Source organism: Mus musculus, chromosome 7 (genome assembly GCF_000001635.26).
Source record: "Mus musculus strain C57BL/6J chromosome 7, GRCm38.p6 C57BL/6J".
Classification (NCBI taxonomy): Eukaryota; Metazoa; Chordata; class Mammalia; order Rodentia; family Muridae; genus Mus; species Mus musculus.
Window position 1 is genome coordinate 15806159 of NC_000073.6, and position 15108 is coordinate 15821266.

A 15108-nucleotide genomic window follows, 5' to 3' on the forward strand; every position below is an offset into this window, starting at 1 on the left:
GTAAAGGAATTTATTGATGACTTACAGTCAGCAGCCCAATTCCCAACAATTGTTCAGTCACAGCTGTGAATGGAAGTCCAAGGATCTAGCAGTTACTCAGTCTCACGCAGCAAGCAGGCGAAGGAGCAAGAGCAAGAGCTCCCTTCTTCCAATGTCCTTATATTGTCTCCAGCAGAAGGTGTAGCCCAGATTAAAGGTTTGTTCCTTAAACTCGGAGATTCAATCTTCTGGAATCCATAGCCACTATGGCTCAAGATCTCCATCCCAAGATCCAGATAAGGATCTCCAAGCCTCCAGATAAGGGTCACTGGTGAGCCTTCCAATTCCGGATTGTAGTTCATTCCAAATATTGTCAAGTTGACAACCAGGAATAGCCACTACAATCCACCCCTTGTCAACTTGACACAAATAATATCTCATGTTCACATGAAACAATAACAAGGTTGTAAATACGCCTAACATGATATAACTATCCCTCATACAATCGCAAACGCATTATGTAAATTTACAAGTGGGCATTCATATTACTTTATAATCCTCGTTTCTGCAACTGGTTACGTGGCCTTAATTGGTATTTATAACTACCTTCCTCTACTACCCATTCTGTATTTCCTTCACCTTCAGCCAGCACCTCAGCAGGTCTTGGCTCTTTTCCTGGAGGATTGACCCATACCTTCATTCCTGATGGGTCTTCGTCCTTTGTCATCCTGCTTGGATTAGGCTGTTGTAGTTTCCCATTGACTTTAATCACAGGACATGGTAGTACTAAGAGACGCCCTAAGGGATCTCCTACACTCCAGATATAATCTTGCTTACCACCATTGTGAAGAGGTAATCCAATTTCCCCATGGTAATCTGGATCTATCACCCCTCCTAACACTGTTATTCCTTTTTTAGCCTGTTGGTTTAAGGGCATTAGAAGCCCAAAATGACCAGGGGGAAGTCTGAGCTTCCAGTTCAATGGAATATTTGTTGTAGCTCCTGGTAGGAGCACTCCCCTCTCTGGAGCCAAAACTTCTAAGCCAGCAGAACCTAGAGTTATGAGGACAGGAAGCAAAAATTTTCCTAGAGGGTCACTAGGAGTGATAGTAAGTGGAACTATTCCCTTTTCCACCCCTTGATTCCTGGACCCATGAACCTGGCTATGGGAGAAACTGTACCATATATCGAGCGCTGATTCAAAGCCTTCTGAAGAACTCTGCCCCAGCCTTTCAAGCTGTTACCACCTAATTGGCGCTGTAACTGTGTCTTCAAAAGGCCATTCCATCTTTCTATCAGACCAGCTGCTTCAGGATGGTAGGGAATGTGGTAAGACCAGTGAATTCCATGATCGTGGGCCCACTGTCGTACTTCTCTGGCTGTGAAATGAGTTCCTTGGTCAGAAGCAATACTGTGTGGAATACCATGACGATAGATGAGGCATTCTGTCAGTCCGTGAATGGTGGTTTTAGCAGAGGCATTACATGCAGGAAAGTCAAATCCATAACCAGAATAAGTATCTACTCCAGTAAGAACAAAACGCTGTCCTTTCCACGAAGGAAGTGGTCCAATGTAGTCAACCTGCCACCAGGTTGCTGGCTGGTCACCTCGAGGAATGGTGCCATATCTGGGGCTCAGTGTTGGTTTCTGCTGTTGGCAGATCTGGCAATCAGCAGCAGCTGTGGCCAGGTCAGCCTTGGTGAGTGGAAGCCCGTGTTGCTGAGCCCAAGCATAACCTCCATCTCAACCACCATGGCCACTTTGTTCATGTGCCCATTGAGCAATGACAGGGATGGCTGGGGAGAGAGGCTGACTGTCCACAGAACGGGTCATCTTATCCACTTGATTATTGAACTCCTCCTCGGCTGAAGTCACCTTTTGGTGAGCATTTACATGGGACACAAATATCTTCACATCCTTTGCCCATTTGGAGAGATCTATCCACATACTTCTTCCCCAGATGTCTTTCTCACCAATTTTCCAATTGTGATCTTGCCAAGTGCCTGACCATCCAGCCAATCCATTGGCTACAGCCCCATGAGTCAGTGTATAATCGTACATCTGGCCATTTCTTCTTGCAAACAAACTGTAATACCATGTAAAACTTCTGCCCACTGTGAAGATTTCCCTTCACCTGTGTCTTTCAGGGTTGTCCCAGAAAGGGGTTGTAATGCTGCAGCTGTCCACTTCTGGGTGGTGCCTGCATAACGTGCAGAGCCATCAGTAAACCAGGCTCTAGTCTTCTCCTCTTCGGTCAGTTGATCATAGGGAACACCCCATGAGGCTATAGGCGCATGCTTGGCAGCAGATGGCATTGTAACAGGAGTAGAAACCATAGGCATTTGAGCAACTTCTTCATGTAACTTGCTTGTGCCTTCAGGACCTGCTCTGGCCCGATCACGTATATACCACTTCCATTTGATAATAGACTGCTGCTGTGCGCGTCCCACTTTATGACTTGCAGGGTCTGATAGTACCCAGCTCATGATGGGTAGTTCAGGTCGCATAGTAACTTGGTGTCCTATTGTCAAACGTTCAGTTTCCACTAAGGCCCAATAGCAGGCCAAGAGCTGTTTTTCAAAGGGAGAATAGTTGTCTGCAGATGATGGTAGAGCTTTGCTCCAAAATCCCAAAGGTCTTTTCTGTGATTCACCTACAGGGGCCTGCCAGAGGCTCCAAACAGCATCTCTATCAGCCACAGACACCTCAAGTACCATCGGGTCTGCTGGGTCATATGGTCCAAGTGGTAGAGCAGCCTGCACAGCAGCCTGGACCTGTTGAAGGGCCTTCTCCTGTTCCAGGCCCCACACAAAGCTAGCAGCTTTCCGAGTCACTTGGTAAATAGGCCTAAGTAACACACCCAAGTGAGGGATGTGTTGTCTCCAGAATCCAAATAGGCCCACTAAACGTTGTGCTTCTTTCTTGGTTGTAGGAGGGGCCAGGTGCAATAACTTATCTTTCACCTTAGAAGGAATATCTCTGCATGCTCCACACCACTGGACTCCTAAGAATTTCACTGAGGTAGATGGTCCTTGAATTTTGGTTGGATTTATTTCCCATCCTCTGATACGCATATGTGTTACCAATGAGTCCAAAGTGGTTGCTACTTCCTGCTCACTTGGTCCAATCAGCATAATGTCATCAATATAGTGCACCAATGTGATATTTTGTGGAAGATCCAAACGATCAAGATCCCTTCTAACTAAATTATGACACAGGGCAGGAGAGTTAATATATCCTTGAGGCAAAACTGTGAAGGTATACTGTTGGCCTTGCCAACTGAAAGCAAATTGCTTCTGGTGGTTCTTATGGACAGGTACTGAGAAGAAGGCATTTGCCAGATCAATAGCCGCATACCAGGTGCCAGGAGATGTGTTGATTTGCTCAAGTAACGAAACTACGTCTGGTACAGCAGCTGCAATTGGAGTTACTACCTGATTTAGTTTTCGATAATCAACTGTCATTCTCCATGATCCATCTGTTTTCTGCACTGGCCAGATAGGAGAGTTGAACGGAGATGTGGTGGGAACCACCACCCCTGCATCTTTCAGGTCCTTGATAGTGGCTGTAATTTCTTCAATGCCTCCAGGAATACGATACTGTTTTTGATTCACTATTTTCTTTGGCAGAGGCAACTCTAAAGGCTTCCATTTGGCCTTTCCAACCATAATAGCCCTCACTCTACAGTTCAGGGAACCAATATGAGAATTCTGCCAATTTCTGAGTATATCTATCCCAATTATACATTCTGAAACTGGGGAAATCACCACAGGATGTGTCCAGGGACCTACTGGACCTACTGTGAGTCGGACATCAGTCAAAACTCCATTAATCACCTGCCCTCCATAAGCCCCTACTTTAACTGGGGGGCCACAATGTTTCTTGGGATCCCCTGGGATCAGTGTCAACTCAGAACCAGTATCCAGCAGACCCCGAAAAGTCTAATTATTTCCTTTTCCCCAGTGTACAGTTACCCATGTAAAAGGCCGTAGGTCCCTCTGGGGAAGAACTGGAGAAAGGGTAACAGCAAAACCTTTGGGTGTCTTATCAAGATCCTTCCTCAGCGGAACCTGGCCACCCCTTCATTCAAGGGGTTCTGGATCTGCAAACTGTCTCAAGTCTGGAAATTGATTCACTGGCCGAGATTGCTGTTTACCACGATCTAATGTAGCCTTTCTTTCATTTGGCTGTTTACCACGATCTAATGTAGCCTTTCTTTCATTTGTTTGAGAATTTTTCTGCTTATACAGATCAAACAAATATGCAGTAGGCTTCCTATGTATTTCATTCCTGGAAACACCATGATTGGTTAGCCAGTACCAAAGGTCCAACCGAGTCATGCCATTATAAATTTCACCTCTCCTGTGCTGACCATTACTGGGTATGTTATTATAAACATTCTTTTGTCTACGCTGTCCATTATAATAACTAGACTCACCTTGTCTCCGGCGATTCAATGCTGCCACCTGGCCCTTGTTACCTCGGAATCCAACTAAACCCAGTGAATTTAATTCATCTAATTGAGCAGAAGCATCTCCAATGCTAAGATCTGGCACAAGGAAAAGGGAAAGAACAAAACCCTTCAAATGTGCTGGTGCCCCTCTCACCAATTTGCGTCTTATAGAGCTGGTGAAAGGCATATCTTCTGGACCTTCCCATTGTGGACAATTATGCTTTACACAATATATCCACTCTAGCATTGCAATTTCCCTAAGTCTTAAAATCCCTTCATCAACACTAAGCCACGGAATATCAGGCATGTCCAAGTCATTTCCAGTAGGCCATCTTTTGATAAAGACCTCAGCTAACCATTCAAACAAACTTTTGACACCTTTTTTAACTATGCGAGCTTCCGTATTAAACCTAGAATCTCTACTCAGAGGACCCATGTCAATAAACTCAGCCTGCTCTAGTTTTATGTTCCTTCCACCCTTATCCCACACCCTTAAAATCCATTCCCACACATATTCACCAGGTTTCTGCTTGAATGAATTAGCAAACTCATTAAGCTCCTTAGTAGTGTAGCAAATTTCCTCATGGACTACACTTTCTACCTCCCCTCTAGGAGCCTGTTTTGCTTTGAGTCTGGTTACAGGTCTAGAAGAAACTATTGGTGGGCCTTGAGAAACATCAGTAGTGAAAGTCATTGCTGGTTTATCAGACTCTGCAAAATTAATTTCCTCATGTGGCGAAGGCATTATTTCAAGGGGTGGGGCTGAGGGTGGGGCAAACCCTTGAGAATCTGAAGATTCAAAATTCTCAGCTTCAACATGGTCTTCCCACACATCCCCGTCCCATGTTGTAGGATCCCATTCTTTGCCAATTAGAGCCCTTACTTTAACTGTCGACACACTCTGAGGCTGAGACTTGAAATTTCGCTGTAGTTCAGCCAACCTTACAATGAGAGTTTCTGTTTGATTTTCTGCAACTTGAGCTCTATTGCTACAAGAGAGAAGATTCTCCTCAAGGACACACTTAGCAACTTTTAGATCGTTTACTTGTGTCTGGAGCCTTTCGATTTTATCACACAACTCCTTCCTTTCATTCATCATTTTTTCCACAGATACTAAGAGCAGCCAGCCAGTAAAATCATTTTCCGATTTTTTCCCCATCTTGTAGAAAGCTTTGTGCACTGAATCACCTAATTCATTAAGAAAATCAAGGGCATTAGCTTCTTTAAGTTCGGAATATAGTTTCAACCATGGGTCTTCAAAATTCTCTGAGCTCCCAGGAGGGAGAGAATCTGGAGAGGTTTCAATAGTTGAAAGTGCTGGTGGATCAACAAGCCAATTCCAGTATTTTAAAAGATTCATCCTTGTACTTCTGTTACTCTAGAACCACTCCTGGTACCAACTTCTGTATTAGTCAGGGTTCTCTAGAGTCACAGAACTTATGGACAGTCTCTAGATAGTAAAGGAATTTATTGATGACTTACAGTCGGCAGCCCAATTCCCAACAATTGTTCAGTCACAGCTGTGAATGGAAGTCCAAGGATCTAGCAGTTACTCAGTCTCATGCAGCAAGCAGGTGAAGGAGCAAGAGCAAGAGCTCCCTTCTTCCAATGTCCTTATATTGTCTCCAGCAGAAGGTGTAGCCCAGATTAAAGGTGTGTTCCTTAAACTCGGAGATTCAATCTTCTGGAATCCATAGCCACTATGGCTCAAGATCTCCATCCCAAGATCCAGATAAGGATCTCCAAGCCTCCAGATAAGGGTCACTGGTGAGCCTTCCAATTCCGGATTGTAGTTCATTCCAAATATTGTCAAGTTGACAACCAGGAATAGCCACTACAGCCTTTAATTGAACAATTGGTTTATGAACAAGCTACGCAGGAATGCAGATCAGCAATCACACCTAGAAAGAGTAAATGGTTACAGGACTGGTTAAAGGTTTTCCGTGAGCTTGGAGGGCCGCTTACTAATGCTGGATTGGCTCCTGCCATTCTACAGGGGCGGAAGCGCTTGGACTCAGCTGAGCTCAAACTTTGCTTTAATTGTGGCAAACCAGGACATTTAAAAAAGGACTGCAGAGCCCCTATAAAAAGGACAGCACCAGGATTGTGTACTGTGTGGAAAAGGATACCATTGGGCTAAAGACTGTCTCTCAATTAGAGATGTACGAGGCAGGCTCTTGCAGCCAGGGCCCCCTCAAGTGGTAGAAAATGAGAATAAAAGCATTTCGAAAAATGAGTTTCGGGCCCCCAAGTCCCAAGGCCCCAAAACATATGGGACTCCGATGGGCAACAGGTGGACACCACGGTCCGCAGGGCAACAGAAGGCTCAGCTGGATTGGACCTCCGTGCCTCCTCCCGATTCATGCTGATGCCTCAGCTGGGAGTGCAGCCAATTCCTACTGATTACAAGGGGTCTTTGCCATCTGAAAGTGTCGGTCTAATTTTGGGCCGGGCTTCCCTTACATTACAAGGCCTTATTGTTCACCCTGGAGTTGTGGATCAGGATTATAAAGGGGAACTTCAGGTTCTCTGTTCTTGTCCTCAAGGTGTCTTTTCTATATCACAAGGGGATAGAATAGCTCAACTAATAATTCTGCCAAGCCTACATGGCTGTTTTCCCTCCTCTGGTGTCCCTCAAGCTGCCAGAGGGATTGGTTCTATGGGAAATGATTCTGCTTATTTAATAATGCCTTTAGATTCCAGGCCATACTTAGAGTTAGTTATAGAAGGGAAACAATTTAAGGGGATTTTGGATACAGGAGCAGACAAAAGTATTATTTCTTCCCACTGGTGGCCAAAAGCCTGGCCTGTAACTCAGTCATCACACTCTTTACAAGGGCTAGGCTATCAGTCCTGCCCCACTATTAGCTCCCGTTCTTTGAGCTGGCAAGTGCCTGAAGGTCAAGCGGGACAATTCACTCCTTATGCCTTACCACTCCCAGTTAATCTCTGGGGGAGAGATATTTTACAGGCAATGGGAACGACCTTGACTAATGAATACTCAACACAAGCTGTTCAAATGATGAGAAAATGGGCTATACAGAAGGAAAAGGATTAGGGAAAGGAGAGCAGGGCAGACTTGAGCCTGTCCCTCAGGAGGGTAATACTGGGAGACAAGGTTTGGGTATTTTCTAGAGACGGCTGTTGAGGGTTCCATGCCCATACCATGGCTTACAGAGGAAGCTGTATGGGTTCCTCAATGGCCTCTTTCCTCTGAAAAATTAGAAGCAGCCACAAAATTGATTTCTGAACAGCTACGCTTGGGTCATTTAGAGCCCTCTACCTCACCCTGGAATACACCTATTTTCGTAATTAAGAAAAAATCTGGCAGATGGCACTTATTACATGATATCAGAGCAATCAATGCACAAATGCGCCTGTTTGGGCCAGTTTAGAAAGGACTACCATTGCTTTCTGCCTTACCAAAAAATTGGGAGATTATAATTATAGATATTAAAGACTGTTTTTTCTCTATACCTCTGTGTCCTCAAGATAGGCAAAGATTCGCATTTACCATCCCAGCCATTAACCATCTGGAACCTGATCAACAGTACCAATGGAAGGTCCTACCTCAGGGGATGGCAAATAGTCCTACCATGTGCCAACTGTATGTGCAACTGGCACTTAAATCAGTTAGAAATTATTTTCCATCTCTGCTTCTGGCAATTTATATGGATGACATACTCATTTGCCATAAAAATTCACAATTATTACAAGATGCATACCTATATTAATACAGACATTAGGGCAATGGGGATTGCAAGTAGCCACCGAGAAGGTGCAAATTGCTCAAATGGGAACCTTCCTAGGGTCACACATTTATCCTGATAAAATTGTTCCTCAAAAATTAGAGATTCACAAAGATCAACTACATACCTTAAATGATTTTCAAAAATTGCTGCGAGATATTAATTGGCTGAGACCATTTTTGAAAGTTCCATCAGCAGAGTTAAAGCCTTTATTTGATATTTTAGAAGGAGATACTCACATCTCCTCCCATAGAGCACTTACCCCAGGTGCATGTCAAGCTTTAGAAACTATAGAAAAGGCCTTGCAAGATGCCCAATTACTACGCATTGATAAATCGAAGTCATTTGAATTGTGCATATTAAAAACTGCACAGTTGCCAACAGCAGTCTTGTGGCAAAATGGACCTTTATTGTGGGTCCACCCTAATGCTTCCCCCGCAAAAATTATTGAACGGTATCCCAATGCAGTCACTCAACTTGCACTTAGAGGAATAAAAGCTGCCATTACTCATTTTGGAGAAGAACCTCATATACTAATTGTGCCTTATACCTCTGCTCAAGTTCAAACCTTGGCAGCAACGACTGATGATTGGGCAGTCTTGGTTACCTCCTATTCAGGATGAATTGATAATCATTTTCCTAAACATCCAATTTTGCAGTTTGCCTTAACTCAAGCCATAGTGTTTCCAGTAATTACATCTAAACACACACTTGCAGATGGGGTGGTAGTATATACAGACGAATCCAAAACTGGCATAGGTGCATATGTAATAAATGACCAAGTAACATCCAAGCAATATAATGAGACATCACCCCAGGTTATAGAGTGTTTGGTGGTACTGGAGGTCCTTAACACTTTTCCAGGACCGCTCAATATTATATCTGATTCCTTATATGTAGTTAATGCAGTCAATATGCTTGAAGCTGCAGGCTTAATTAAACCATCTAGTAAGCTTGCTCACATTTTTCAACAAATTCAGTCAGCCTTGTTACACAGAAGACATCATATCTATATTACTCGTGTTAGAGCTCATTCTGGCCTTCCTGGCCCTATGTCTCATGGAAATGACTTAGCAGACAAAGCCACTAGAATCATGGCTGCTGCCCTGTCTTCACAGGCAGAGGCTGCAAGGGAATTTCATAAATGCTTTCATGTGACGGCTGAAACTTTACGCCGCCATTTCACTTTAACCAGAAAAGAAGCTCGTGACATTGTCACCCAGTGTAAAAACTATTGTCAATTTTTACCTACTCCTCATGTAGGGGTAAACCCCCGTGGCATCAGGCCATTACAGGTCTGGCAAATGGATGTCACGCATATTTCCTCCTTTGGGAGAAATCAATATTTACATGTTTCTATTGACACCTGCTCTGGTGTAATGTTTGCCACACCTTTAACAGGTGAAAACGCCTCTCATGTTATACAGCATTGCCTAGAAGCCTGGAGTGCTTGGGGCAAGCCCACAATCCTAAAAATGGATAATGGGCCAGCATATACTTCTGCAAAATTTCAACAATTTTGTCATCAAATAGATGTCACTTACCTGACTGGCCTTCCTTATAAACCTCAAGGACAAGGCATTGTGGAACGTGCCCACCGCACACTCAAGTCTTATTTTATAAAACAAAAGCGGGGAGTTGATGAGACTCTGCCCTCAGTGCCAAGAATAGTTGTCTCCATGGCACTTTTCACACTTAATTTTTTAAATCTCGACGAGCAAGGACACTCTGCAGCTGATCGACATAGCTCAGACCCTGATAGACCAAAAGAAATGGTCAAATGGAAGGATGTTTTAACTGGTCTGTGGAAAGGCCCGCATCCTATATTAATAAGATCCAGGGGAGCTGTCTGTGTTTTTCCACAGAGTGAAGACAACCCATTTTGGCTGCCAGAACGACTCACCCGCAAGATATTCATCAAGGATGGTGTGGAAGATGCTGACCTCCCGAGGACTGTTCCTAATCCTGACAATGCTGAACTTGTCTCAGGTTCCTAGTATAATGGGCAAACAGAGATGGGCCATTCTCTCGGCTTTCCCTAAACCAATGCCGGTTCGCCATGATGCTGTAGTTTTTCCAAAATTCTTTACTACTAATAAAACAGTGGATTTGCCATATCTACCCTATGATCCCACCCAAGCACCATTAGGAGAAAAATCGCTCTTTACTAGAACAGGGTTCTTTATGTTTTCAAATTAATGGACCAGGAAAATGTATCAACCTCACAGCCCGAGCCTTGGGGATGTTTAATAGGCACCGAGGAGGCTCAGTGAGCACAACCCAAGATACTTCCAACGTAGATATAACCATTACAAATCAATCGGACCTTCTGGCAGGAGGCAATTTGGGTTAATGGTACATTTCTACCACCTAACTTTGCAAACAAAGAATGTCCCCACCAACCAAGAATAGCCCCCCATTGTAGTTTGGAAGATGAAGGGCTGATCCTGCCCTGATCTGATTGTCAATCCTCCATCACTCGTTGGGCAGATCAGAGTAAAACCTTTTCCTTTTCTCCCAACATGATGGCTGACCCAGAGGAGGAATTTGTTATGAAAAAGGGACTTTTCATACAGGACCATAGAATGTATCCCTTTCACAAGTGGATGCTTTGTGGAGTCAATGGCAGTTGTACAGAACTCAATCCTTTGATCTTTATCCAGGGAGGAGCAGTTGGAAAGGCTTCTTTTACTGGCATCTCAAAAATTGCTCAGTACTGGGGAATACATGCTGCCTCCTTGGACTCTTATGGATATACTAATACCAGTGTAGAGATCACTGGGTTCAATAAAACTTTGGTAAACCAGAATAATTATCCACCTACCCCAGTCTGTGTTTACCCCCCTTTCTTGTTTATTCTTTCAAATGACTCATTTGAAGTCTGTTTCAATGATTCTTGTTGGGTTTCTCAATGTTGGGATGTAATAAAGGACACCCGTGCCATGGTGACACGGATCCCACGCTAGATCCCCAATACGGTGGAAACACCTTCCACCTTATCCCTGTTTAGACAAAAAAGAGATTTTGGCATTTCTGCTGCCGTGATCCTAGCGATTTCAGCCAGTGCAGCTGCTGCTACAGCTGCAGGGTACGCTATGGTTAGTACGGTTCAAGCAGGCACAAAATTAAATCAGCTTTCAGTCGAAGTGACTGATGCCATCAATGTTCAAACTTCTGCTAGCGCCCAGTTGAAGGGAGGGCTGATGATTTTGAATCAGCGCCTCAATCTGGTTGAGGAACAAATAAGTGTTCTATACCAGTTGGCCCAGTTGGGCTATGAAAGAAAATTGGGTGCTCTGTGCATTACCAGTGTTCAATATGAAAAATTTACTCATGCAGCTAATCTGTCTGGGCAGCTTTCTTTGTATCTTGCAGGAAATTGGTCTGAAGGATTCGATGAGACCCTTGAAGCCCTGAGAGCGGCCATTCTAAAGATCAACTCGACACGAGTGGACCTATCATTGACAGAGGGTCTCTCCTCCTGGATTTCATCGGCATTTTCTTATTTTAAGGAGTGGGTGGGGGTAGTTTTGTTTGCTGCTGCCATCTGCTGTGGACTTGTGTTTATGCTCTGGTTAGCTTGCAAACTCAGAACCCAACAAAACCATGACAAAGTCGTTATTGCTCAAGCACTTGCAGCCATTGAACAAGGACCCTCCCCTGAAATTTGGCTGTCCATGCTTAAGACCTAATTGGCATCTGAGTTCTCTGCTATTGCATCCCACGGATTTGTGGATCCATTCCACTGGGATGAGAGAAACTCAACGCTCATTGATCAGCACTTGCACCTCGCTGAGGTTTACTAATTCGTTTTTTGGCTGGCCTCTTTTATAGAGTTCACCCTAGGTCATTTAGCAGTTACTGTCACACAGTACTGTGGTATCCAGAGACAGGCAACTTTCCTCATGTACAGACCAACCTAAGACATGGGACCCGGTGGTGATAGGGCTACCCTATGACGGGAAAGGCTGTGACATTGGAGGAACGACCTAAGACAGGAGCCACAGCAGATGGACATAACTGCAGAGGCCTAGACCACCCTCAATTTTTAATAAAATAAAAAGGGGAAATGTGGAGAGCTGTGAACAATCGCCATTACAAGATGGCATTGGCTTCCGCAGTGCCTAACTAGTAAACAAGCAATGTGCTGGAGTAAATTCGTGCCAAGTCACTGCCCATCTCGGGGTGTAGCAGTGGGGTGATGAGTGAGCAGCTAATCAGGAGCTGACACATCACACGGAGGGGTATTTAAGCAGCTCCATTTTCCGTGTTTGGGGTCTTCCTGAGAATTAAGCAATAAAAGCTTTGCCGTAGAAGGACCTGGCTGTCCTAGTGTGTTTTGCTGGTGAGACGTTACAAGGACAGGACAGTGCATTTGATCAGGTGGTATCTGATACTAATAAATATGAGAGCTGGGAGTGGTGGTGCACGCTTTTAATCCCAGCACTCGGGGGGCAGAGGCAGGCAGATTTCTGAGTTCGGGGCCAGCCTGGTCTACAAAGTGATTTCCAGGACAGCCAGGGTATACAGAGAAACCCTGTCTCGAAAAAAAAATTATATATATACATATGAATGAGAGAATCAATACAAATGTTATGTTGAATAAATGGCTGTACATTTGGGATATATTGAAAATACATAATACACATTAACTGAGAAAATTTCACAAAATTTTCCTTGAAATTTTTTACATCAGGTGTTCAAACAATCAATACCCAAACTTCATCCATACACTTTGGTAGGTGGAGACAGTAGTGTCCTAAACCTCTGGATCAACAGTTCTTAAATGACATCCAGGAGTGAGAAGTGCTCAGGGGAGTCAGGCTGTGTGACTCATCATCTAAGGCAGCACCCAAGTCACTGAGCTGTTCAAGGAAGAGCTGGTCTTGGATAGCAGTCCAGTCATGAACATCTTCTGTGAGTGTGTGTTGAGCAAAGAAATCTCCCTCAGATTTCCAGCTGCCAAAGCTGTGCTGGACTGTGGAATTTGTGCTAAGGCTGGATCTTGGGCTACAGTGGGTTGTGAAGATATTGTAAGAATCTGATGATTAACTTACAATACTATCTCCTGTTTCTGGGCCTTGGTCAATATATATGTGTGTGTGTGTGTGTGTGTGTGTGTGTGTGTGTGTGTGTATCAGGACTTCACATAAGAGATTTTCATTGGGGCTGGAGAGATGGCTCAGCAGTTAAGAGCACCGACTGCTCTTCTGAAGGTCCTGAGTTCAAATCCCAGCAACCACATGGTGGCTCACAACCATCCGTAATGACATCTGATGCCCTCTTCTGGTGCATCTGAAGACAGCTACAGTGTACTTAAATATAATAATAAATATATCTTGAGAGAGAGAGAGATTTTCATTGGTCTGAGCAATGAAGAAGATTGATTCATATTTGGGCTAGGAAGGAGAACAGCTGATATAAAATGTTTCCTCCCATGTGAAAAATATGGATTCTGAGTCTGAGGACATAATTGATGGGCTGTGGCTTCATGGAAATGAGAACTGAGAACAGACTGTCCCTGGGACAAGATATCCTCAAAGGCAGTGGTTAGTAGGAAGACAGTGCCTTTAAGACTGGGGGGCTTACCCCAGAAACCCTGGCCTTGCATCTTCATTTATACCATATCCTTTTTCCTCTGCTTCCTTTGCTTCCTTGACCTTGTATTCTTTAGGTAGATCTTACAGGCCTGATCAATTTTGGAGAAGATGGCCATCTGGTCTAGGGAACTATTCAAGTGGCTGAGTTTAGGAAGAGGGCTCACAACTGATGGTGTCTGACACAAGGAGGAGGTGGATTCTGCATTTGTGGTAATATTTGAAGGTCTGAGTAGAGGAGACCTTAAACCGGAGGGTCTCTCACACAGAGAATCATCACTGGATGACAAATCAGAATGAGAACAAAGATTAGGAAGTCTAGACCTATCACTAGATAAGTGCTCTGGTTCCCTGGGAAGTTCTCTACACTTCTGCCTCTGATGCTCCCTGATAACGTGTTTCTTGCTGAAACACATCTTTTCCGAGGGCTGACCAATGAGGGAGAAGTTGGATTCCTGGTGAGGGGAGTTGCTTGATGATCTAAACTGAGGAGGATAGCTGACATCCACATGTCTCTGGCACACAGAATCTGTACTGGTAGCAGAAACAGGAACTTTACCACCTTTGGGGTTGGTGGGCCTACAATGAGGTTTACTTCCAATCTTCCCAGGCGGTTGTTGACTCTTCTTCCGTCTTTCTCTGGCTCGTTTATTCTTAAAATGGGTCTGGAGAAAAAAGGAAAGGAGAGCTCATAAGAGGACAGTTGCCCTTTTCTCCTGGGACAGACTGCTAGCTAGTTTGCTCCCCTGAAGAAGACACCATATCCTAAGGCATCCCAGAAGATCTGCTGCACTCACACTCCGAGCATTTGGTAAGAACCCTCCCAAAGACCCACAGCTGTCACTGGGAGTCCAGTAGACTCAGGGACCCATCGCCCTCCAAATCCCCTGCCCACCAAATTCCAATCCCCATCCACCTGGTCCTTTCTGCTGGGACAGACTGCTGGTTTTCTAGACAGATATCACATACCAAAGTTAAATCAAGAGCAGGTAAACCTTCTAAACAGACCCATATCCCATAAGGAAATAGAAGTCATTAAAAACCTCCCAACCAAAAAAAGCTCAGGACCAGACAGATTCAGTACAGAATACTACCAGACCTTCAAAGAAACCTGATAGCAATACTCTTCAAACTATTCCATAAAATAGAAACAGAAGGAATGCTACCTAATTCATTCGATGAAGCCCCAATTACTATGATACCTAAACCACAAAAGGACCCACCCAAAAAAGTGAACTTCAGACCAATCTCACTTGTGAATATCAACTCAAAAATTCTCAATAAAATTCTTGGAAACAGAATCCATTTCAAAATCACTATTCACCATGGT